Source organism: Aulonocara stuartgranti, assembly GCF_965226115.1.
Source record: "Aulonocara stuartgranti genome assembly, chromosome: 3".
Classification (NCBI taxonomy): Eukaryota; Metazoa; Chordata; class Actinopteri; order Cichliformes; family Cichlidae; genus Aulonocara; species Aulonocara stuartgranti.
Window position 1 is genome coordinate 48,468,174 of NC_138941.1, and position 25,531 is coordinate 48,493,704.

A 25,531-nucleotide genomic window follows, 5' to 3' on the forward strand; every position below is an offset into this window, starting at 1 on the left:
ACAGTTGTGTTATTTCTTGTGTCTTCTCGCTTTGTTCAGTCATGCTATCTTTTCATTTTTATTCTCTGAAGGTCTCGCTGTGCACTACGGGAGTGTGGAAACAGATCCACGTGTGCATGATTTTCTCATGACTAAATGCAGACTGCACAGCATGATTGGACAAAATTACTTTGCTCTTAATGCTAAACACAACCAGACAAATAGGCTGTGGTGAAAGTGAAATGATGAATGATGAAAGTTTCCCACAAAAGAGCGCTGAGGCCTCATCCACATTTTCTAAAACTGGTAACATGGACTCACTCAAAGCAGCAGGGTTCAGTGGAAAACAATACCACAGGGAATATGGTCTGCTGTATGAAATGCCAAACTTTAGACATGACATTTAAGTTAAATGTCATATCTCATGAGCAGTTTTTAAACCTATACCTTATGTGTATTTTCTCTCTTGGTGGATGTTTGAACGGTCTCACCACACATTCAGGATGGGTCAGCATATCTCAATCTCTGCTTTCATGAACAATTTCAGTTGTGCTCAGAAGTTTAAACACAAGCTGTTCTTTTCTCAGGGTGGAATGACTGTGCAGCATACATCTTTGATGATTTAAATCAATCAATCAATAAAATAAACAAGAATTGGTGAACAAGTTTGAATTTATTTTGGATTTTCTCTACACAGGTTCAAATGTATGCATGCAGGCCCAAATACATTCACATCCCGACTAATAATTGATTAAATGTCTCTTAGCAAGTTGCACCTCAGTATTGCACCTTTGGCCAAATCTTTGGTATTTTGGGCTTTTTGGTGGCCTTGGACCTTTCCATCGTCCCGAGTATTGGTCAATCCTATGAGTGTCAAACAAATTCTTTTTATGGTAGTAAAGAGAAGTTACCTGTTGTAGCAATCATGATCACTAATGAGAAGGTTATAGGCCTTGGCCTTGACAAGTTAAAAGACATTGTAGGTCCTTCAGCACCACTTATTAAAAGATTTAAGTGAGTGTGTGTATTTATTTGAGCCGGTATGTATTTTAAATCAATCTCCTATGACCTATTGTCCATAGAAAGAAAACAAATCTCATAAGAAGATGATAAAAAAGATAAAATACACCCAAATACTTTTGCACACCAATTCTTGTTTTTCTAAAGTCAGAAAGATGTATACTCTTTCCACCCTGGAAAAAGAACAGTTCAAAGAAGTCATTAAAAACCCCAAATTACCATGACATTCATGCCCGTGATGTAAACTGTAAGTACTGAGATTCGTTCACTGGGAAGAAACTCTAATGGTTGCAGAAGCAACCATTAGAGTTTCTCCTTTTTGTTTTTTTGGTTTGTTTGGTTTTTTTTTTTACTACGGTAGCACTTCCCATAGCTGTTAAGGTCAGTGGTTTGGAATACCATGCCAGTCTTTTTCTTCTCGACTGGACACTACTACCAAAAACTCTAGAAGTTCATGCAGAGTGCCTGATATTAACCCCTATTGGCAATCTCGCCTTGGAAACGTCTGACCCACTCTGTCATCCTGTGAGTCATTAAGAGTCACAGGGGAAAGCTATGAATCATTTGTGAGACATCAGAGACATCATGTGAGTTATTCAGCTCACGTGGGTCCAGGTGAAAGTTGAAAACCAAGACGAGCTGCCTTAAATTCAAGCCCTTAATGCTGCCAATATCTGGGTGATCATTGTGGCTAACATTACCAAAATATGCAAACTTTTGCAAGTTAATGTTTTGTAATCTTCGGAGGCTACATTTTGGCATCTACCCTGTTATTACCAGCTGTGATCCCAGTGTCTGCTTCCCCAGTGTTAAACAATCTCACTCTGCTTCAACCAAGTTTAAAACAATTATGTTCACCAACCACAATCCAGCGTTTCTACAATCAGTAAGTGAGCGCTGCTATTCACGATGTTCTGATTACATCAAATCGGCAATGAATGTTTCAAAAGTCCATCATTTATGGTAAAGATTGTCAGGAATGGTTTGGTAAATGTTGAGTCACTCGGCTACAGATACAATTTTATTTTCATTAATAATGTGTGGGAAATGTGTCATGTCTGGCTCTGTGCTCTTTTTCCTCTTGTGATACAAAAATTTCGCTGATGTAAAACTAACTAGAAATCACTGTATTCTAAACTCAAGACTATTTTACACAAAGTATTTGATCGTAGTAACTACTTTCCAATCTTTCCAATCCATTTCACCATGAAAACAAGGAGAAAAAAGATTTAAAAAGAGTATTGTTGACTTAGTTGACTATTAAAATAAGACCTTCCTTCACTCTGTAGGTTTTCTCTTTTTGTACAATCATGAGTTTTCAATACCAGGAACTAGGAAATGAGGCAGTGCAGCCACATGAAAGACAAACCACACAGGAAGGTAGCAGAAAGTGGAATACAATGACCTAAACCTCTCATTACTGATTTTAGACAGTAAAAGAAAAGCTTTTTCATTTTTTATAATAATAATAATAATGATAATAATAATTTCCCCAGATGTTTACCAAAATAAACTCTGACTTCTCACAGAACTTGGAAACGTGATGACAGATAAACACATAAGAGATGAGACCTTGCGGAGCTTGAAAGAAGCAAATCAGCAGATCAAACAGGACACTGATCACTGCAATGAAGGACGTGTTGTTCAAAGCAGCACCTGCTAAAACTGGGCCCGTTTTTGAGTTTGCATTTAAAAGCAGGTCATATAACCTTGTTCTGATGCTGTGCCCCCGTCTGATGACACAACACAGTAAGAAACATGGTGTGAGAGCTCTCGGATGCTTTTCACTCCCCCCCCCACGCTGCTGTTTTGTGTATAGTCATCTCTCCCTTGGGTGCTTCTCGCCGTGCACATCATTAACCTCAGCATTTTGTTCTGCCCCCTACCCACCTCCTACCTTCTTGGCCAAACTGTGCAAATGAGGCAAAGATAAATACTGCCTCTCGTTCTCATTCATTACCAGGAGGTGAGGAGGTGGTTCATTTTTCCTGAATTACAAGAACATTTTAATTGTTTCCATTAACATAATAACATTGCTTATTTATTTGCTGAGACAACTATTGATTTCCTGTTCAACCAAACATCTGGGAATACTTGAAAACTAGAGTGTATGTAACTGTAATGCAATGTGTATTAATAAAGCCACGAATAATATACTGCAATTGCCCACGATTTTAAACCCCTGCAGGGTCGAATTATCAGCCGGAAAAAGCAAGATTTATCCCTGAATCCCAAAAAACTTTTTGGCTGACATACAGCAGGGTTTTTGAAACTGTTCAGGTCCAAGGAAAAGTTACAAAGGAGAAAATGTTCAGGGTGGTCAATGATTCCTTAAAGACCCCCTTATGGAGCAACATTAATATTTTTCCTTACAGAGTACATAAAAGGAAATAATTGACACAAGATCCTATTCTATTCATGTAAAGTGCCCCAGTCTTTATGTATATGCTCTCTTTAATGATGACCCTGTGTAACACAGTTTTTCTTTTTGTGTATTTTGCATAATATCCTGATGCTTATACTGCCAAGGTTGAGAAAATATGTATTTTATCAGACAATTCATAATTTTGATTAAGCGACACAAAAGCAAAGACGCATGAGCAATCAGGTAAAAACATTTGGGTACATATGAAAAAAAGATTTTTCTCGTTCTTCTTCAACTATAGATTCTAAACAAGGGTGTACTTAAACCAGATGATCCATACTGTGCATGAGTGCTCTCACCCCAACCGGTCGCAGCAGATGGCCGCCCCTCCCTGAGCCTGGTTCTGTCGGAGGTTTCTTCCTGTTAAAAGGGAGTTTTTCCTTCCCACTGTCGCCAAAGTGCTTGCTCATAGGGGGTCATACGATTGTTGGGTTTTTCTCTGTATGTACTATTGTAGGGTCTACCTTACAATATAAAGCGCCTTGAGGCGACTGCTCTTGTGATTTGGCATTATATAAGTAAAAATTTAATTTAATTGAGTGTGCTTGACCTCCCCCTGTTGTCCTGTGTGATTGATCTATGGTATTACTGGGTACATTTCTCAGACCTGGTTCAGTTGTATTATTGTGGGGTCTTCATCTTACAAATTAAACCTGTCTGAGAAAACCTAAAGCTGTAGCTGATACCACATACTTAAGCTCAGTATGAAAAAAGGTGAACTGTAGAGGGGCTACAGGTATTCTCAGGCACAGTACAAGGCAACCAAGCTTGGTGTAAGTGCACCCTGGGAACCTCTTAGTATAATGCTATTACAGTATTTTTCTCTAAATCAGGGATATATCTTGTGGAGGGGCCCTGAGCAAGCCTGACACCATTTAGTTCATACTGTGCCTTTATGGATATACAAGTTTTAAATGACCATGGAAACTGACGAACCTCCCGGACAGGTCTAGGAGGGAGTAGAAAGGAAACTGAGCTGGACCCAGTTTTGAGAAGGTGTATTAGCACCGGAGAGATTTATGTAGGAGACATCTGGTGGTCATGCAAAGACATGCACGTAAGATCTCTGTTGTTAAATGTCCTGGCAAATGTAATCTTGCAACATTATAAAAACTATGAAGTTCCTTACATTTCGAAAGGGTAAATTTAAACCCAAGGGTGCGTTTTGCAATCCCCCAACCGAGTACATTTGATAAACCACAGCATCAAAAAGCAAAACTTTAGAGCATATCATAAAGAAAATGTTAAGTCAAAAAGATGAGGATGAAACTCATTGGTCACAGTTGAGTTTGACTGTATTTAACTGGGAAACAACACATGCTATACATCCATTCAGCGTCCTGTGGAGATATGTATGGCACTAACAACTAATAACAGCCATTCAATCCACTGCATATACATATCAAATACCATTACAAACTGACAGGTATGGATGTATGCGAATTGCGTGTGGCTGGTTGAACACACAAAGTTCTCTATAATAGCAAAAGCTATATTACTAATTTCACTCTCCTTCACGGCTGTTTGAAAATGTAGAATCTAATACAGCTTCCTTCTTCAAATTTAAAACATCCACAAGAAAAGAGTGTACAGAACATGTTCTTTGGATGCCCAGTTCTGTACTAAACACAGCATTTTATCTGTTCGTGCTGCAATAATGGCTTTGCCGCTTCACTGGTGAGGGACAATAAGAATCCCGTAGGCTCTCTGTAAAGCTTAAGTTATAAATAGGTCTAATATATAAACTGACCCTTTCCGTCCTAATACTGTTATATGGAGGTTTATGAAGTAAGTGCCACAAGGGACAAGTGGATAAAGCTGGTCCACAAAATAATGTACTGTATTTATTAATTAAAATACCAAAATCCTAGACAAAGTGACATGGTAAAGCAGATTTCCAGCTTGTTCAAAAACACTATCTCGTTTGAAAGAATGAAACAGTTCGTGATAACACAAATGACTTTTTTATTTCCTCCCTTCCTTTCAATATGTTAAACACACACACATGCAACTAATACGTGCATTACCTTCTGTGGTTCCTTGATCCTTTCTAATGAAGGAACATTATGTTCACATTATGCAGCTCCACGTCTTGTTTTTCTTAGAATAAATAAGGAACGGTGGCTGGTCTAATTAGGATGTTGTCAAAAACTACCTCACAGAGTGAGCTTAACATACATTAGTATGCAAAGATACTTGCTTGCTCACTGACAGGAAGAGACACACACACACACACACACATGTGCAAACATACACAGACACACGCATAAACAGACAGGCAGAGCTAATAGGCCCCTTGGCAGTGCTAAAGACTGACGGCCGAGCCACAAAGACGGATCCTGCGTCGTCACAGCAGTGGTATTGTGTCAGTCCTGACTGAACTGGCATGTTGCCACACACACACACACAGACACACAAAAGACTAAACTACACTCTAGTCTTCATCCTGAAATGTCTAATTTTTTACATCATAAATGTGCTTTTCATCTGCAAAGGTAAGTCAAGTCCCCAGTAAGCAGCTGTGTAAATACATTTGTCCCCACAATATGAGAAAAACAAGTACACACACACACACACACACACACACACAATTTAGAAGCGATTACACTCTAGTCTTCATCCTGTCACGTAATGTGAAATGTTGTAGATTATAAGGATGCGCTTTTCATCACCAAAAGTAGTCGAGTCCTCACTAAGTGGTCACATAAATCTGTATGTCCCCACTGTATGAGTAATGCAAGTATACAACCACGGATAATATGTTTTTATCCCTACAGAAGACATTACACTCTGTTCTTCACTCTAAAATGTTACATTTTGCATGCTTTATGTCCCCAACAATAAAGACAGGTCCCCACAGACTGAGCTTGTTATCACTTTTATGTCCCCACAACTCGAGTTATAAAAGCACAGAAAAACTCGGGGATTTTAAGGGGCTCACACAGACTCCTTGCTGTCTGAAACTCAAAGCTTAGCCAGCAGATGAATACAAATAGAAGTGGATTCATAGGATGATGCTGAAACTTTGCTTATGCATTATGCATGGACATATATGGTGTTATTTGCAGTATGAATATTTTTTTTAAAGTCACATTTTAACTGACTACATTTGAAGAAAAAAAAAAAAAGGTTGTATTTTTCCTTGTGTTTCTCAGGAGTGCCAGGTTATTTCACGGTTTTCCTTTCCCCCAAAGCGTGACCTAATTTGAGGTGATTAATTAAATAAGCTTATTTACAATTTTCAAATGACTGAATTAATGGTGTTTACAAAATAATGTTCCCACCTAATTATAGCTAATGGAGCTCCCACCACATTTGCTGTTTCTACGAACTGTTTAGGAAACATGAGAGTTTTGTTTTAGGCATAATATCAGACTTTTCCGGGGAAGCACAGGAGACGTTTTAGGTGTAACGAAACATCCTAATACTTGAGATTTTGTCTTTACATAAGCACACTGCCATGGTCTCAAAATTATGCGAATAAAATGATAAATTTAGAGAAAGTCATTAAGAAAAGACGTGCATCATCACTCAGGTCTCTGACAGGTAACAGAAGCACTGAAAATCACAACAGACAGGTAAAGCAGCAGATGGCAAAGTACACTTGCTTCAACCCTCAAACAAACACAAAGTCTGTACCTGTATTGGGGTGTCTTTCAATCAAAATGCAACAGGTGGTCCTCCAGATTTCTGAGCCTCCTTGTATACAGACTTTGATCAGAGAAACAGCCGCATATCAGCTCTGAGCTGAATGAAACTGACGACTAGGAGTTAATGCGGAAAGTGGCCGAATGGGATATACACAGTGTGAGAGAGAGGAGGGCACTGGGGAATGGGGAGGGCTGAGAATGAGTGTGATTACGAGAGCAGCAGGAGGAGTGGCGCATGCTGACTTGACTTTCAGGAACTGAAAACATAAACACAAGACAGAGGAGGAAACAAAAAAGGAGCAATATGGGTGAGGAAGAGGTGATGGAAAGAGGTAGGGAAGATGAAGAAGTGTCACGGAATAAGTAAGGAGAGGAAATGGAAAGAAAGATGGGGCATAATAGGAAACAAGTAGTTAGAAAATGAGCAAAGATAAGGGCGGGAGGAAGGTGCGGGAGGGGTAAATGGGGAAGAGGCTAAGGAGACCACAGGAGAGAATAAGTAGAAAAGCAGTATAAGGTTAGAAGAAGAATGAAGGAAACAAAATGCAGAGGACAAAAGGGAAAGTGTGAAGGGTCTAAAAAGGAGATGAAAATGAGATAGGGACACAGGAAAGAGGACAAGATATATGCGGGAAATTAGAAGTCAGACAAGTTAAACTGAGATATAAGAAAGAAAAACAGAAGTGATGAAAAACGGCGTATGAGATACAAGTGACCGGTCGTAGAAAAAGGCGAGAGAGTGTTAATTCAGGAGACAGGAAAGGAGGCAGATAAGAAGAAATAGTTACATAAAGAGAAGAAGGGAAAAAAATAAGGAGGTGGTAAGCTGATGGAAGTGGGTAAAAAGAGGCGAGGTTTTAGAGGATGACTTGAGGAAAGGAGGTAGAAAGGAGGGCCGAGGTAGAAAGAGAAGAAGCGCCTGAAGGAGGGAAGTAAGTAAATGGAGGGAGGGAGGGACTGAGTAGGAGGAGGATTAAAACGACAGGATAAAAGCTCTATAAAAAGGACAGACAGGACAGTGGAGCTCAGAAGAAAAATAGAAAAGGAGTAGTCGACCAGAGGAAGGATACTACAGCATAGTATATCTACTCAAGTGTGAGCGGATATTAAAAGCTGCCCGAGAACCAGTTCTGACCCAGTAAAGCCAAATCCAGGGAATAATAGTTACCATGTTTCAAGGATAGTGGTCTTCCTTTTTCCCTCTTGTCTAGCAGCTCCATCTTCTCTCCATTATTATTGCACCCGCTCTGTCCCTCTACCAGCCATAGTCCCTGCATCTAAAGACCTCTCTGTCACCTCCACCCTCCTGCCATTCCTTCTCTCTTACTGTACCCAGCAGTAGCTCAGTTTCTACCAGCAGCCTGTTGGCCAACAGCACAGGAGGCACCAAACATTTTGATGTTGAATAACCAGTGGCTGGCACTAATTTCTCAACTTCTAGTCATGGTTGAAAAATAGCAACAAAGCTGAACCAATGTTACAGGCGTTACCATGACGTTGGTTAGAGGGAGTTCTTACAGAGATTTCACTGTGTTTCCAAACACAACAAACCATGTGTTCAAGAAGAGTGTTCTACTAATAAAATAAAGTTTCTTAGTCGAAAGACTGAAAAGAGAGAATTCCTGACAGGCTCCGGTAATATTAGTCTGTGTACAAGTTGTAGACATTCAGTGAATATGTCACGGTCTGGCTGGGGCAGGCCGTATGTGTTGCAGAGGAGGACTCAAGCGCAGACCGAAACGTGGTGTGGATTAACAAAACAAGCCGTTTAATGAGACTAGTAATGAGGGTACAAAATAATAGGGCATCGTTGAAAACTAAACAATAACCTAAACTGGGTGAACTAATAACAAAACATGAAAAACCTTAACCATAGTGAACTGACATGGGTACCTGGAGATGAGACATGGATGAGCAGACGACCTGACAAAGAATGGCTGAGAGCACACAGACTAAATGGACACAGGAGGATAATGAGGGAAGTGGCAACACATGGGGAACCAGCTGACACACATGAACATAACGACGTGACAATGGGAGAGTAAAACTGAACACGATGAACACAGACACACCAGACCTCTTCACAATAAGACAGGAAACAGTGAGATATAAACATGACAACCTGGACTGACAACATACGCCACAGACATAAAATACATGAAAGCAGGGGAGACTTAACATAGTGGAAACACGAGGGGAAAATAACTAGTAACACCTAGGCATGATAATGATAAACTTAGGAAACTTGAAGGCTACATAAACTAAACACAAAACGCTGGGTCAGCAGACCCAGGATCATGACAGAATATCTGTTCACAGCCACGTACTAACCATATTAATTGTCTACAAAAAAACTCCAGATGCCACTCACAACCATTCAGGGAATAGTCAAACTTCCTCTTGTTACTTGTGGCTGCCATGTGGTCGCTAACTGGTCCCTAAGGTGCTAGCTGTCTGTTAGGGTTCACGACAGCTAATATTAACTCACTGAGCTTGACTTCTTAACCGGGTTTGTACTTTCTAGAGCATTTTAATACAGTTCCAGCTACGGTATATACAATTTATGAATACAGCTCGTGAACCACAATTACTAGCTTTAACTCTGTGTGCTGTGCTGTACCAATGTACCTGCACATGTGATGTGACAATAAAAGTGATTTGATTTGACCTTTTAAGACCTACCATAGAACCAAGTCCGCCAGAGCTTATAATAATAATAATAATGGATTGCATTTATAAAGCGCTTTTTGAGACCCTCAAAGCACTTTACAATTCTACTATTCCTTCACTCTCACATTCACACACTGGTGGAGGCAAGCTACAGTTGCAGCCACAGCTGCCCTGGGGCAGACTGACAGAAGCGAGGCTGCCATATCGCGCCATCGGCCCCTCTGGCCAACACCAGTAGGTGAAGTGTCTTGCCCAAGGACACAACGACCGAGACTGTCCGAGCCGGGGCTCGAACCGGCAACCTTCCGATCACAAGACGAACTGCCAACTCTTGAGCCACAATCTTTATACTTTTACATGCTGTAGTGCCATTTTTGGGAGCATTTCAAGTTGCTATACATTAATACAACCGTTATAGCCCAAATTTTAATTCCATAGTAACTACATAAATTGCAAAAAAGTGCAATTAAGTACAAAAAAATTGAAAATCGTTTTTGATTTTTTTCCATATATTTCTAGTTAGAGAAATTTAAGAGGCTTATCCCTCAAAACTGTAAATACATAAAAGTTGCACAAAATAGTCATAGGGCGAGAGGCGGGGTACACCCTGGACAGGTCGCCAGTCTGTCGCAGGGCTAACACACAGGGACAGACAACCATTCGCACTCACATTCACACCTAGTGGCAATTTGGATTATCCAGTTAACCTATCCCCACAAGCTGCATGTGTTTGGACGGTGGGAGGAAGCCGGAGTACCCGGAGGGAACCCACGCAAACACGGGGAGAACATGCAAACTCCACACAGAAAGACCCCGGCCTGATGGTGGAATTGAACTCAGGACCTTCTTGCTATGTGGCAACAGTGCTAACCACCGTGCCACCGTGCACCATTCAACAAAATAAATATTATAATGCAAATTTGCAAAAAAACAGCATATGCATCAAAATAAACCATTTCCAGCAGTGCAATATGAGTTCTAAGCATCCCAGAAACGATACAGAAAAGCATACAGTCAAACATGACTTTTAAAAATACCACTACAGGCTTTTAAGGCCCCGAAGGTAAAAATCTACATTTTCAGGGGAAATGACGTCACTTCTGGTTTCGGGCAGGTAATGGCGGACATGCGATAGTTTGCGCTGACGTCTAGTCCAATGTAGGAAGTGTTTTGAACAGCTGATTGGATCGGCAAAGCGTGTTTCTGGAATATTATGTTTTTGTTGCTGCAAGTGCTTTTTATGCAATTTTTGCAAAGCTATATGTGGAAGGAAACCATGACCTAGGGCAAACTGATGGCATAAGATGTAAGTACAACTCCTCCGGTTTCATATGCAAAAAAAATCATTGCGCTAGCTTACGTGGTTCCAGTTCTACAGGGATTTAAAAATAGTTATGCAAAACGGAGCGTGCCAACTCCGACCGGTTTCAAAGGATTTACTGATATCTTACCACTTACCACTCCCAGCCAACTATGCTAATTTCTGCCTCAAAATAGCTAACATAGCAGTGTCAAAAAAAAGCTAATGTCACCCTGTGAAGTTAAATAAGTAACAAACAAGAAATTCCCAGCATTTAATTTAAAATAAGAAAAACAAACAAAAAACTTGCCCTCCAGTGTCATACTAATTTGGCCAACAACACTAAACTCAAGGTTTCAAAATCCAAGTTCATAAACGGAGGACTTACTAGCCATGTGCTAGTTACATAGAACCTAGCTCACCAACAGCTGGAGGGACATGCTGTTCAACACGGATCTAGACCGATTAGATTTTAATGGAATTTTTTTCACTCTGCACAGGTTTTTTTCTATTATTTACAGTTATTTTAATGTGCACAGCTTTCTTCTTTGTCTTTTGCAGTAGTCACTGGAGGTACATAGATCAAAATGCATTGTAACCTATCATCCCTGATGCCACTCAGCCAATCAAGTGTCCAAAGACGTAGGTCAAAGAACAGAGGGGTTAAACCTGTTGTTATTTTTGTTGAGACTGTTTACTTGTGAAGTGTATTTTATGGACAAAAACCCCTCAAACTAGACTTCTATTTTTAATGAAGCACTTAGCATTTACTTTATAATCATTTTATTACTGAAGAGCTCTCTGGTTCATATTGAAAGTAAATAAACGCTGCTGAAATGCTACTGAATTATACTTTCTTCCATTTACTTGACTAAAGGTTACTTCTCTAACCGTACTTCCTTAACCTGATGTAGAAGCTTCTCCCTTATTTCCAGGTATAAGGCATGACTCATCCACCTGGAAATTTATACTCACCAGAAACATATTTGACGTTTAAACATTCCTAAGAATACAGTTTTGCTGTCTGGGAACACAACTTTTATATGACACGGATGATGTACCAGGCAGTGCTGGGCAAGTAGCAACTGAACCACAACATTCGAGTTGGGGCTTGTAATAAGGAGTCGACAACAAAATGCTTGGATACTTCTCAGAGATGCAGAACTTGTAGGCATTATCAGTTACCATCACTACTCCTTTAACCAAATATTTTTACTGACCTTCCACTAAACATAAGTCTTGTTTTAAGAGCAAGAGCAAAAAAGGAAGCATCTGGCTACATTATTCGCTCTATTATAGGTTAATCTGTACTCAAATTATCAGCAACTAAAGTTCAAAAGGTAGGTATTAAATGCTATGATAACCAATAAATTGACTTAATCCTGCAAGAAGATTCCATCACGCTGTCCAGATGCCTCCTAATAGCTGTGAAGAGGCCAGTGTGCGAACAGCTGTGTGAAAACACGTGTGGAAAATGACCACCGGGACTCCCATTTGTGAGGCCCAAGTAACAGCAGCTAAACCACTTGACACTTCTGACCCCTAAAGGTCAACAGTGGCAAGAGGTCAGATTTAATGAGCCTTATTACTTTGTGAGGGCGGACAAAAACATGAGATAAGGATGTCAAAGTATTACAAGCAAACTGCAGAGTCATAGCACAAGGGTGAAGACTAAACAAAAGCAAAGGAACATAGAACCGCACAAACAGTAATAAAATTAAAACATTGTGAAGTTTAACCTGATAAACCGTTCTTGAATGTTCTTGTGGCCAGTGTGTTTTGCTTTGAAGCTGCCAAAAAAAACTTCAAACCTCCCTACCAAGACGCGTAGGAGTGCCCCTGGAGTCTGTTAAGGTTGATGTAAGAAAAAAATGATCCAGACTTAGCCCTTTATCATTTTCATGGAGTGTTTTTTCATGCTGTACTTAATATTATTTTTTTCTTGAAATGTAACAACTGAATCCAGTTATTTAGAGATTGAGCATGCACCGCTCTCAACCTCCAGCCGACCAAAGTCACTTTGAAGACAACAGCTGACTGCAGACTTGGTCCTGGTCTTTGAAGCAACTATTTCAAACGCAACAAGATTGCGGTGAATGAAAATTACTTATATGGTTACATTAAAACGCTCAATCCAATATACAACACATAATTTATAACATATAATACCTAAAACATATACGACACACAAAGGATAAGTTACCTTAGTCACTGTTAAAATAAAGTGTGAAGTAGTGATGTTATACTTTTTACTGGTTTTGCTTTTGTGCTTACATTTGTCGTATGCTATCACTGTAAATAGTGCTGTCTCACTGCTATTGCACTGTTATGCTGCTGGTAGCTTATTTTAGTTGAGTCACACTTCAAATGAGTAAGTGTGTCATCAGCTGCACGTCAGTGGTCCCACATGATCAAAGCTTAACTTTTTATGGTTTAATGGTAGGGCAGCTATCATGGAAAAAAAATCAAACTATAATAAATGTTGCCAAGATCCAAACTACGCCTTTTTCTCCAGGTAACACAAAGTAGAGTCTGAATGCAGCTAAACGTTTGTTGCTGCTGAGAGGAGAAATGGCACATGGATATCATTTTTTTTCAGAGAAATTCTCTTGTTCAATTTGTATAGATTTACTGAAGGATCCGGTAGCTATTCCCTGTGGACACAGCTACTGCAGGAAAACCTTCACACCCAGACCTCTCCTGGAGAAAAACATCATGTTAACAGATCTAGTGGAGGAGCTGAAGCAGACTGGACTCCAAGAACTACCAAAAGCAGAAGCAAAAGGACATTGAGCTTAGGCGACTAAAAATCCAGGAGACAATCCAAGATCGAGAGAAAGATGTGAAGCTACTTCAACAAGAGGTGGAGGTCATCAATGGCTCTGCTGACAAAACAGTGGAGTACAGTCAAAAGATTTTGACAGAGCTCATCCGGTTCATCAAGAAAAGACGCAATGATGTGAAGCAGCAAATCAGATGCCAGCAGGAATCTGAACTGGGTCTAGTCAGAGAGACTCAGGAGAAGCTGGAGCAGGAGATCACTGAGCTGAAGAGGATGGATGAGGAGCTGGAGCAGCTCTCACACACAGAGGACCACGAGCAGTTTCTGCACAACTACCCCTCACTGTCAGCACTCAGTGAGTCTACACACTCATCCAGCATCAATATTTATCCTCAGATGTACTTTGAGGAGCTGAAAGCAGCTGTGTCAGAGACCAGAGATAAACTGCAGGACATCCTGTGCGAGACATGGACAGTGGGTGCTTTTATACCAAAGACCAGAGCAGATTTCTTAAAATATTCACGTGAAATCACACGTGGCAGATTTACTGAATATAAACAGGTGCTGAGCAAACAGAGTCTGACTGGACGTTGTTACTGGGAGGTGGAGTGGAGAGGGAGAGGAGTCGGGGTAGCAGTTGCATACAAGAGTATCAGCAGAGCAGGTGACTCAGAGCAACGTATATTTGGATTCAATGACAAATCTTGGTCACTGCGTTGTTACACAAACAGTTACATATTCTGGTACAACAAAGTCTGCACTGACGTCTGTGGCCCTCCGTCCTCCAGGATAGGAGTGTACATGAATCACAGAGCAGGTGTTCTGTCCTTCTACAGCGTCTCTGACACCATGACCCTCCTCCACACAGTCCAGACCACATTCACTGAGCCGCTCTATGCTGGGCTTTTGCTTTTTTACTCTAATGAAGACAGTGCTGAGTTCTGTAAACTGAATTAGAGAGGTGTCATTAAGGGGAAGTTGGTTAATAATATATGTTTTGTGCAGAGACTGGCCAACAATCCCACTTTATGGGTAGCAAACTCACTTATCAGTTGTTGCAGAGGGTATGATTGACTACTATAGCGGGTTTTACACTATCAGCAATCTTAAAATCAAAAGGAACACTCTTTTATTGTGTTTGGGAGAAGAATTAAAACATTTTGAGAAAATGGGTTCCAAAAAATAATCACGAAAGAAATTCCAATAAGCCAAATTGTTTGTTTGTATCCAGGAGGACACCTGAGAATAAAACATGCACAATCATTAATGATTTTAAATGCCAAAAATATAGCAAATCATCTGAACTTAGACAGGACTTTCTTTTTTCTATGCATGAAACCTTGTTTTTGAATGTGGTGGATTGGAGCACAGAGTGGCATTTGATTGATTGATTGATTGATTGATTGATTGATTGATTGATATTTTATTCATCCCGAGGGAAATTGGAAATTTAGGGCTGTGTGTAAATAAAATGTACTAATGACTGCTCACCGGTTCATGTCTTTTGATTTATGATTAATATTCTTTTCAGAATAAAATGATCCTACACAACATATTAAGAAGTCAACACAATGTTTCATATTTTACGTCTATTCCACCAACTCCGCGCTGGTGACCAATCTAGATTCCACTTGTTCCACACAAAACTTCTACTTCAGAGACAAGAGATAAACTAAACGACACTGTGCGTGTGAGAGACAAGTGGAGAAACATCTCACTGAAAGTCAGTGAAGTGGATATTTTGCTACTTCTGGAGCACCAAGTGGAAAATGTCTCAAAGGAAAGCTTCTAAAAACACTGGGAATCGTCACCTTTCTGTTGCGTAATGCATAAATATGCTTATTGCTGTAGGAATCATCTCGACCTTTACAGCTGACCCATCCTTTGTTCCAGTGAGCTCATGGATATCTTACACTGGTCAGCTTGTTTTCTGTCTCTTCTTCCGGTTTCTCCACATCATCTTTAATCCCTCTAACTTCCTGTAGCGCTGCCATACATTTCCAGGTCAAACATCATGAGTGGGATTGCATGTTTGCACATCTCACAGCCTCAAGCTTGTGTGCTGACTCCAACTGTCTGCTTCAAAACAGGATGGATGGTCAACGGTCAACTGGCAACGCACACACACACAAACACACATGCACACGACTGAAGCCAGATAGATGGTGAACTTTGTTGACAACACTGCCCCCTACGGACTATACTATGTACAACAAAATAAGAGTCTGTGCTTTGAAACAGCACATAGACGCACAGAAGGACCACAAACCCACATCGTAAATGCTTCAGTAATCATTCTTTGTTTTCCAGTCATCCTAAAATAGTTTCAGGAATGAAAAGTTCTTCTGAGCCTTTTCTCACGTATTCCTGAGCCAGAAAATAAACACTGATATGCATGTTTAACTGCCCTGAATATCAAAATACCAAATCTGAAAATAGTTTTAATCTACCTAAATCTGTATTACTCAGCGCAGCTGGTTTAAAACTCTGAGCACCGATTCTAGTCCAGACGTGTTAAAATAAAGATCAACAGATAAGAAACAGAGGAAGGTTGGCATTCACTGCTGATATGATGAGGGCTTCGCTCTTTTTACAATGAAAGAACTGGCTTTAAAATCTGCAGACATTTTTTTAATGGGCATTTATTTATTCTTCAAAAATATAATTTTTGTTTCATTGCAGTGAAAGTATAAAAAACGTAGCAGGCAGCAGTTGTGACCGACTCTCCTATGACATGATGGCTCCAGGGAACTTTATTACAGTTAGGTCCACGATTTCTTGGACAATGACACAGCTTTTGTAGTTTTGCCTCTGTACACCAACACCACAGTCGATTTCAAAGCAAAGAACTGAAATGTCAAGTGCTGAATTTGTATTTTATAGCTTTTCACTATAACTTTAAACATGAAGACCAAAGAGAAGTCAGTACAAATTCAGGAGGTCATCATCAGAGAGAGCAAAAACTTCAGGAGTGGCCAGATCAGTAATCCAGGATCTAACCAAGTCAAGAACACCCAGGAGGCATATCGTGGTCAAGGTCTAAAATGAAGAGAAGCCTTCATAAATGGATATAAAGAAGCTTTACAACAAGATGTAAACCACTAGTTACACTCAGAAACAAGAAGGTCAGATTAAACTTTCTAGAAAAAGTAAATAACAAAAGAGTCACTGGACAAATGAACCCAAAATGAACTCGTACCAGAATGATGGGAAGGAGAGGCAGAGAAATCATGACCTGAAGCATATCACATCATCTGTCAAACATGGTAGAGGCATTGTTATGGCATTGACTTTATCGTTACAGTTGCTGTATCTTATACACGGCTGCAACTTTGCAGCTTGCAGCCGAACACATCAGCAACAACAACAGACACTCAGGACCTAGTACAGACTTTAAGCCGGCATGGCATGATTGCAGATGCTACTCAGGTGCACCCAATTCCCCTGCAGCGGCACTGCAGACCACGCCCCGAGCCATCCGTCCGGACTCTGCCGCCCGCTGTCCACGGGCTGTGCAGCAGGTCCCTCTGGCGCCTCGACCTCTGTATCCAGCTGGGCAGGTGCGTGAGCTGGTGGTGGACACGGAGGTTGCTCTGCAGCCCTCCTCCGGGGAGCCAGGATGGGTGCAGGGACCTGCCAGGCATACTGCAAAAAATCCATGGCATACCGCACCACGTTTTCATGCTTTTCAGCATAAACTTTATCATTACAGTTTCTGTATCTCACACAGCAGCAGCTCGCAGCCGAACACATCATCAACAACAACAGAAACTCAGGACCCAGTACAGACTTTAAGCTGGCTAGGGGTGATTGTGGATGCCGCTCAGGTGCATCCACCTCCCCTGCAGCAGCACCGCAGACCACGCCCCACCACAAGAAAAATTAATGTAACTCCTAATGACTTTCCTACAAGATAAAGCTCAAATTAAGCTATAATTCAGCACTTGATTTAATTTTACTTTTTCCAACAAATTATAGACCCAACTGTTTGTTTTGGCTTATGATAAACACGGCACATCTTCGTTGCCTGATAGATGACAGATCCAGCAGTGACTCTCTCTCATGTTTCCTTTTGTTTTGTTACAAACTGCCTGCAGAATTGTTGAAGATACACAGATATAACTGGTGAGAGAGTGACTCAACAAAAACAATGACACGAAAGCTGTTTAAGTGCTTCATCAGTAAGGACTCAGACATTTCATCTGGCACGCCAACAAAAATATTCATCACAGCTGCATTACGTAGGAAAGACAATAAAATTTAGACTTGAGGAACTGAAGTTCAAGGTAAGGTAGCATCATTAAATGTGATGTAACTATAATAGTTACAAAGAACACAAAGGACAAAACTTCTAAAACTACCGACTTACAACCTACTGGACACAGTAATTACTTTCTCCTTTTCCACACACTCTTATATCTCATGTGCACAAGTATAAAAAAGTCATTGCGGTCACACACTTACGGACTTATAGTACAGCTGTGCATAGATGGAAACACACCTGGGGCACTAGTTAATGTTGCACTCTTCATTATAAAGTTAAGTGCATTAGTGGCTGCTACAGATCCCTTTATTCATGCTTCTACGTGACTGGACATCTGGCCAAGTCATGTAATGCATGAACAAGCAAAAAATAACACAGACTTAATGAGAACCGAAGAGCCAGTTGCAGCTCTCCGTTTACCTGCTTGTTCCATTAAAAAGTGCTGATTTTCATTACGCTGTAACGAGTAAATGCTTATTTGTCTAATAAACACATCCTGGGATATCAGACCGGCATTAAGTTTCTAATTCTGATCACTGTTTTCCTGTAATTTATCCCGCATTTTTTTCTTTTGCATACATGCATGGATACGTCACAGAGCACTTCATCATCAGTAGATACACAGTTACTAAGACTGTGAATGCATGCTTATAGAGTCAGAGGGTTTGTACAGATTTAAAAATAGTATAACTCACATATTTCTCAATTATTAAATTCTGTTTTTAATTGTTCTGATTTCATATTTATTTTCTGATATACTGACTTCATTCTTGGAAATGCCTGTTTCCTTATTTTTTGCTGGATTAAGATGCTCAGCCAACATGAGCAGGAAATGCCAACATCAACAGAAAAAAACTCAAGTGAGGTACGATAGCAACCTCTTTCTTCTCCAAACAGGACATTTGGGTCCGCACCCATCATCACAATCAACACTATCATCGCTGTCCGACAGGCCCCCGCCTCCCTCCCATATGTTCTGCTCCATTTGCTGCTCATGTTGGCGAGTATGCGGCGGGAAATCAATAACTTCCTGCTGAAGGAGGAAATTGTACTAAATTTAAGTCTGCCATGACGTAAGCTTCTGTGGTTAGACAATCCTATTTGTGTAAGGGTTTAAATCAAATAAAAATAAATAAATAAAGCTAGACTGAAAGGCATCTAATGAGCATCACACCAGTGTTTTTCAGGTATAGCAGTGTTTCATGCTAATTGCTAACCTCAAAATCTCATGCTAACGTACACGATGGTGATGTTAACATCGTCAGTGTGCTAAAGTAAACCATGGTTAATACACACTACCAGTCAAAAGCTTGGACACACCTTCTCATTTAATGTTTTTTCTTTATTTTTATGACTATTTATATTGTACATTCTCACTAAAAGCATCAAAACTATGAATGAACACATGTGGAATTTTGTAATAAACAAAAAAGTGTGAAATAAGTCAAAACATGTTTTATATTTTAGATTCTTCAATAACTGATAAGTGATAATAGTTAAAATCAAATTCAAAATCCTGCTCCTCACATACAAGGTCTTAAATAATCAGGCCCCATCTTATCTTAATGACCTTGTAGTACCATATCACCCTATTAGAGCACTTCGCTCTCTCTCTGCAGGCCTACTTGTTGTTCTTAGAGTATTTAAAAGTAGAATGGGAGGCAGAGCCTTCAGTTTTCAGGCCTCTCTTCTGTGGAACCAGCTTCCAGTTTGGATTCGGGAGACAGACACTATCTCTACTTTCAAGATTAGGCTAAAACTTTCCTTTTTGCTAAAGCATATAGTTAGGGCTGGACCAGGTGACCCTGAATCCTCCCTTAGTTATGCTGCAATAGACGTAGGCTGCCGGGGGATTCCCATGATGCATTGAGTTTTTCCTCTTCAGTCACTTTTCTCACTCACTATGTGTTAATAGACCTCTCTGCATTTATTATTAATCTCTGGCTCTTTTCCATGACTTAGCTTTTGTCCCCTCACCCCAACCAATCGTGGCAGATGGCCCCGCCCCTCCCTGAGCCTGGTTCTGCCAGAGGTTTCTTCCTGTTAAAAGGGAGTTTTTCCTTCCCACTGTTGCCAAAGTGCTTGCTCATATGATTATTATTGGATTTTTTCTCTGTATGTATTATTGCAGGGTCTACCTTACAATATAAAGTGCCTTGAGGCGGCTGTTGTTGTGATTTGGCGCTGTATAAATAAATGAAATTGAACTGAACTGAATTAAATATGTTTTAGATTATAACCCAAAGGCAACTGATTCGCCATTCTGTGGTTAAATGTCATTTATTATTAGATAATGTTCAGAAGTCTCCATGCTAATTTAAATGTCTGCGATTCCTCATTATGTATCCACTGTTTTTTTTTATTTTTATTTGAATCCATCTCTTCAAATCTGATTATTGGAAGCATGTTTGTCCAACAATTATAAGAAGATGCTGAAGAAGACTGAAAAAACAAGGACACACATCCTCTACTGTGCTTTGCATAATGTAACAGACCCTGACTGTTTTACATGTTAAGTTAGAAAAAATGGAAACAGCGATGTACAGCACCCAGGCTGAGCCATTAATCAGCAGCAGTCTTGTTTGTTCTCATCTCGTTAAACATGGTTTCACATCTTCTTTCACTCACAGCAGTGAGGCCTCCCCAGAGGGCAGAGGAAACAGGAATCTTTTTCTTTTTTTTCCCAGGAAATATGATGTAACTGCCATCTGTTTTTGGAGGCTGTATGACATACGTTTGCCGTTGTTGAAATGCACTGTAGCATGACAGCGTACAGCGAAACGTTTCATTTCTGTTCTTCATACGAGGCATTCAGTTGTAGCACCTTGATCCACTAATTTATTTACTGTGGCAGTGATACAGGAAGGAAAAGGAAGGCGAAATAAGAAGAGAACACGACAAAAAGCAATATTTTTGGACTTTTACACACTTTCGCATGTAAAGGATTCACTATATACAACCCAAAGTTACTAAAAATAGAGCAAATGATATATAGAACACAGACTTCCTGAAGGGGTTTAACACAGAGATTTGGTGTTTGTGACCACAGACTGTATATAAAGGATGGACATATCCTCTCCAAAGTTGTCCATTGGTTAGTGAAGTCCTGTTGTAGAGCTTCAGGCCGCTGAATAAACCATCATGCTTTATTCAGTAACACATGTAATTAGCATACACCCATCAGGAAAGTGTTTACTGTAGTCACGGAACAAAAGAGATAAAAGGCTTTGTTTCCACTATAGACTTCTGTACAATCACACTTAAGTCCCGCCCACACAGGAAGTGATTCAGCTGTCCAGGATCACTTTTAGTCACCGGTACACATTTCAGGCTCCTGGCAAACTAGGTAACCCTCTAAATGTATTTACCCTCTTATATGTCAGTCAACTGTATCCTGTGGTCTCAGTGATGAACGACCTGCTTTTAAAGTTGGCAAAATGTTTCCCAGCACTGATTGTCATTTAAATTTGCTGAATGTCTCTGAGTTTCTGTGGTCAGTGACTGCCACATTGCTGCAAACTGCTTCCTGTGCGAATAGTGCTTTATAGTTTTTGTCCATATTAAGGAATCATCCCCTGCTCGCTATTTGAAACTGTGTGTTTTTTTTATTGCTTTTAGTCTGATACAGCAACAAAGTCTACATTAGGAAGCAGGAGATAGGTGCGGTGGAATAATTTGTCCTTCATCCATACAAAACAGTTGATCAGTAGATGTTTTATTATACCTTTTTTTATGCATAGGTTGCATTTTCATAAAAATTTACTTTCATTTTTACCTGCTGTTTGTTTAAGTTAGGGCCCCAAAACAGCTTTCCTGGAGTACTTGTAAAGTACTGCTTTTGAATTTGCTCTTATAACTAAAGAGGAAAAAAAATAAAAGTTTTCCATGTACACCAATAAATATCCAATAAAAATCTTATTTTTCAAACTCGTTTTTTTGTTTAAAAAAAATCAGATTTTTTACTTTTAGCTGAATTAATAAACACACAACGCACCCAGACATTTATAAGAGCAGATATTGAAAAAAGAAATCTATGAAGGAAACATTAATCTGCAGATATGTCCTTGTAAAGCTCTGTTTAAAGTAGCACACAGCATAAGAAACACATGCTGGCCTCTAGACTTGAAGCAAACCACAACATTTCAGTCCTAATGAAATAATTGCAGATCGGACGATGAACACGAGATAAAATTAATTTTATTAAACCCAAGTGTGAAATCGTAGTTTGGTCCATTAATTCTCAATCTTAGTGGTGAATATAAAAAGACCTGCCAGCAGTTTTATATACTGTAATGCTACAAAACTGTAATATATTCAGAAGAAAAATGAAGGAAATCCTCCCAACCTGCTTTAAATTAAGAGCTAAGTTAAAATCATACTTAAGAAACGTGGCTGTAACATTTCTACATCTGATGGGTGGTTTAGACACTCATTACTATTCCCCTGTTGAGACACTTTATATAACAATGAGCCTATTATATAAAGCTCAGAGTTGCTTTTTCTGTATTTTTAGCCCACTGCAGATTTTTGCGGGACTGCAATCACTGCTGCTCTTGTAAGACTCAAAGGAAAGCTGACATGAGTCAGCCAGACTAAGAAAAATAATGGTAGCTGTGCTGAGTTTGGATTTAATGGGAACATTGAAAGGAAGATGAGAGTGTGCGATCTGTCTGAATTCACTGAGAGAAAAAGCCAAAAACCACCATCTGACAACCGAAACCCACAACATGAAAATAAATCTAACTAACCGTAGAGAAAGTGTGTCAGGTTATACCTGGAGCAGAGGCCACAGTTAAAACACAATTTCACGACAGTTTGCTCTTTTGCATGCAGATGAACAAAGGCTGCAACACACTCTGAGACAGTTTGTGAAACACTGACAACAGACACATTCACAGTATTTCTTCTGAGGAAGCTCAGCTTTGAAATATGGAGCAATGCAATTTTTAAAAATCCAGACTATGAGCTTCTTTTAAAACCTCACCAAAGCAGTTTTGGTACCTAAACCCAACTTGGGCGTCAAAATGAAAGAAAATACAAGGGTTCAAATAACAGCAAACTCAGCTGAATGACTGATCAATGACTTGTGCTGCCTCCTGCCTGTGGATGTGGATGCTTTATTTATGTGGATGCTTTGTTTTTCCTGTGAGGTTACTAAAGTACATTTTAAAATGAAACTGAAACAGTTTTTAAAGTGTAACCAGTTGTGCAGCCATGTATCGCCTGCTGTTTTTTGTTGTGGTATTTTATTATATTGCTGTCTGTGGCCTGTGGCGCTTTGCCTGTTTTTACTTTGTAGTGTCTGACAATGTGTTTCTAATGTGTGTTTGTATGTGTAGATTGCAGATGATGTTGATTTTCTTTGTGTGTTAAAGACCCGAGTAGAGACGGGCAATGCTAACTAGCTTAAAGCTACAAACGCCATGGTGTGCTGTGTGGTTCACGTGACATACTTGTCCTTATGTGAAAATAAACTAAACTGCTCTGTATAGTGTAAAAAGAGGAAAATCATTCTATGAATCCAACTTAAACTTTTGTAAGAATATCAAAATTTGCTGTGAAATTATTACATCCAACATGGGAGGCTCTTTTTTGTTTAAGCTAATCTAATAAACTCAGACTGCAATTCTAAAGTTAAAAAAAAATGTTTGGAAAGTTTGGCTATATTCTATTCAACACAGTGAAAATGGCCTAATATTAAAAAAACGCTGTGGATGAAAAATGGCTCCAGGACCTCCTGAGGGTTTAATATACTTTTATTTTAAATTGATAAAGTGATTGGATTCACTGTTTGGAGGTTTAGACACCAAAATTAGTTAGTGAAGACTCCCAGATTAACTTAATTTTAAAGTCATGGTGACTTTAGAGAACTGAATTCCTTTATTGTCACTATACCCAATAAAATGAGATTCAATTCCAACTTTTCCATAAATGCAAGCACAGTACACTAAAAACCCATGCTGACAGGGGCCAGTGATAGGGCCTAGGCCTCCTACTAGGTGATCCTATGGTATCAATTTCAAAATCCTACATCATTCTCAAGTTATCACATTCAGATTTTAGGGAAACTAACCTTGACGTCGAAGTCACCGAGATTCGAACTCATTTGAGATTTTTAGCAGATGCACCGATGGTATCAGTTTGAAACTCCGGTGTCACTTTGCTCTTGAGTTATCACATTCACAAACTTGGGTGTCCACACTGCCCAGCCAGCAGTTTGACAGAAATCACCCACATCAGCCTTTTACATGTGAGAGGTAAAAGGTGAAAAAGTAAATTAATAAAATCTCTCTGTAAGCAATGAAGAGATGCTAATATCCTAAAAGACAATACAAATATACAACATAGAAGAAAACAGGACGCAATATACAAATGCACACGGTGAAAGTTGCTCAAGATTTGTCTCTGATTGTGTGGTATGTCAGCAATTTGTGGGTCCAAACATTTCTACTAGGATGACTTGATGGAATAAAACTGTCTGCACCCTGAGGTTCGAGTATCAGAGACTCTTTAACATTTGCTGGATGAGAAAATTTTAAATAGAAAAGAGCACATGAAGAAAAACTAAATACAACAAAAAGTCAAATTTTATTGCTGTTTAACTTTTTTCCACAATGATCAATCCTTAGCAACGATCCCTTTCTCAGTTTTTTAGCATTATTTAGTTTCAGCTCATACAGCCGTCTACTGTTCAGCTAGAAAAATCATTATGTAGAAAAACTATTAGACACTATACTAGAACATCAAATCAACGATGGGGTAATGTATATAAAGTACCTGCAGTCAGAGCCTGGTCTTCTGTATTTACCTTCATATTAAGTAAATTAACACAGAGCATATGTAAGATCCCAACCGAGGGCATTACTACACTGCCTGAACCAAACTGCGTTGGTAAGTTCGTGATTTTAAAAAGTGATTAAGGAGCATTAAAGACTACAAATTACGTGCTTTTCACATAATTTCAATTTTTTACATTTTTCTTAAAAAAACCAAAACATATACAAGGATGTTTAGGGTTAAAACAGTGATACTGTAGTGATCTCACAAAATTATGTATCAAGTATGATTTGCCATTACAGGGTTAGTCTTTGTTGAAAAATGGTTCCAAAAGAAAGTTGTGCAGATGTTGTAGACTTCAGCACAACTGTCCATCTGCTTAAACATCACCTGGACATCTTTGTTGGATTTTCTAGTGACAGAGTTCAGGAATTTGTTTATAATAACCTTTCTCTGTTTCAAAGAAAATTTTATTAAAAAAGAAATCTTGTTTGAGAGGAATGTAAGAACACCAAGAATAAAATGCACTCTGCAATGGTGACTTGAACTTCTGACCTTCCAGTCTGTCTAATTCTTATCGTCTTGAGCTAGTTGAGTCTTAATGCTTTCTTTATTACAATAATCTGATCTTCAATGCTTCGTAAGACACAGTCTGCCTGAACTG

The 25,531-nt window shown here is 39.5% G+C and overlaps 1 protein-coding gene across 3 annotated transcripts in view; it reads right to left on the reverse strand.

The window, feature by feature from the left end:
- Window positions 1-25,531, reverse strand: part of arhgap36 (Rho GTPase activating protein 36) — an 81,361-nt gene that overhangs the window by 43,507 nt on the left and 12,323 nt on the right. The window contains exon 1 of one of the 3 annotated variants that reach the window (XM_082528262.1): window positions 7,064-7,253. The exons of the other annotated variants lie outside the window; for them this stretch is intronic. The gene's annotated coding sequence lies outside the window, so the exon portion shown is untranslated. Of the gene's footprint in view, window positions 1-7,063; window positions 7,254-25,531 lie in introns of those variants that run through there. 3 annotated transcript variants of the gene reach the window in all.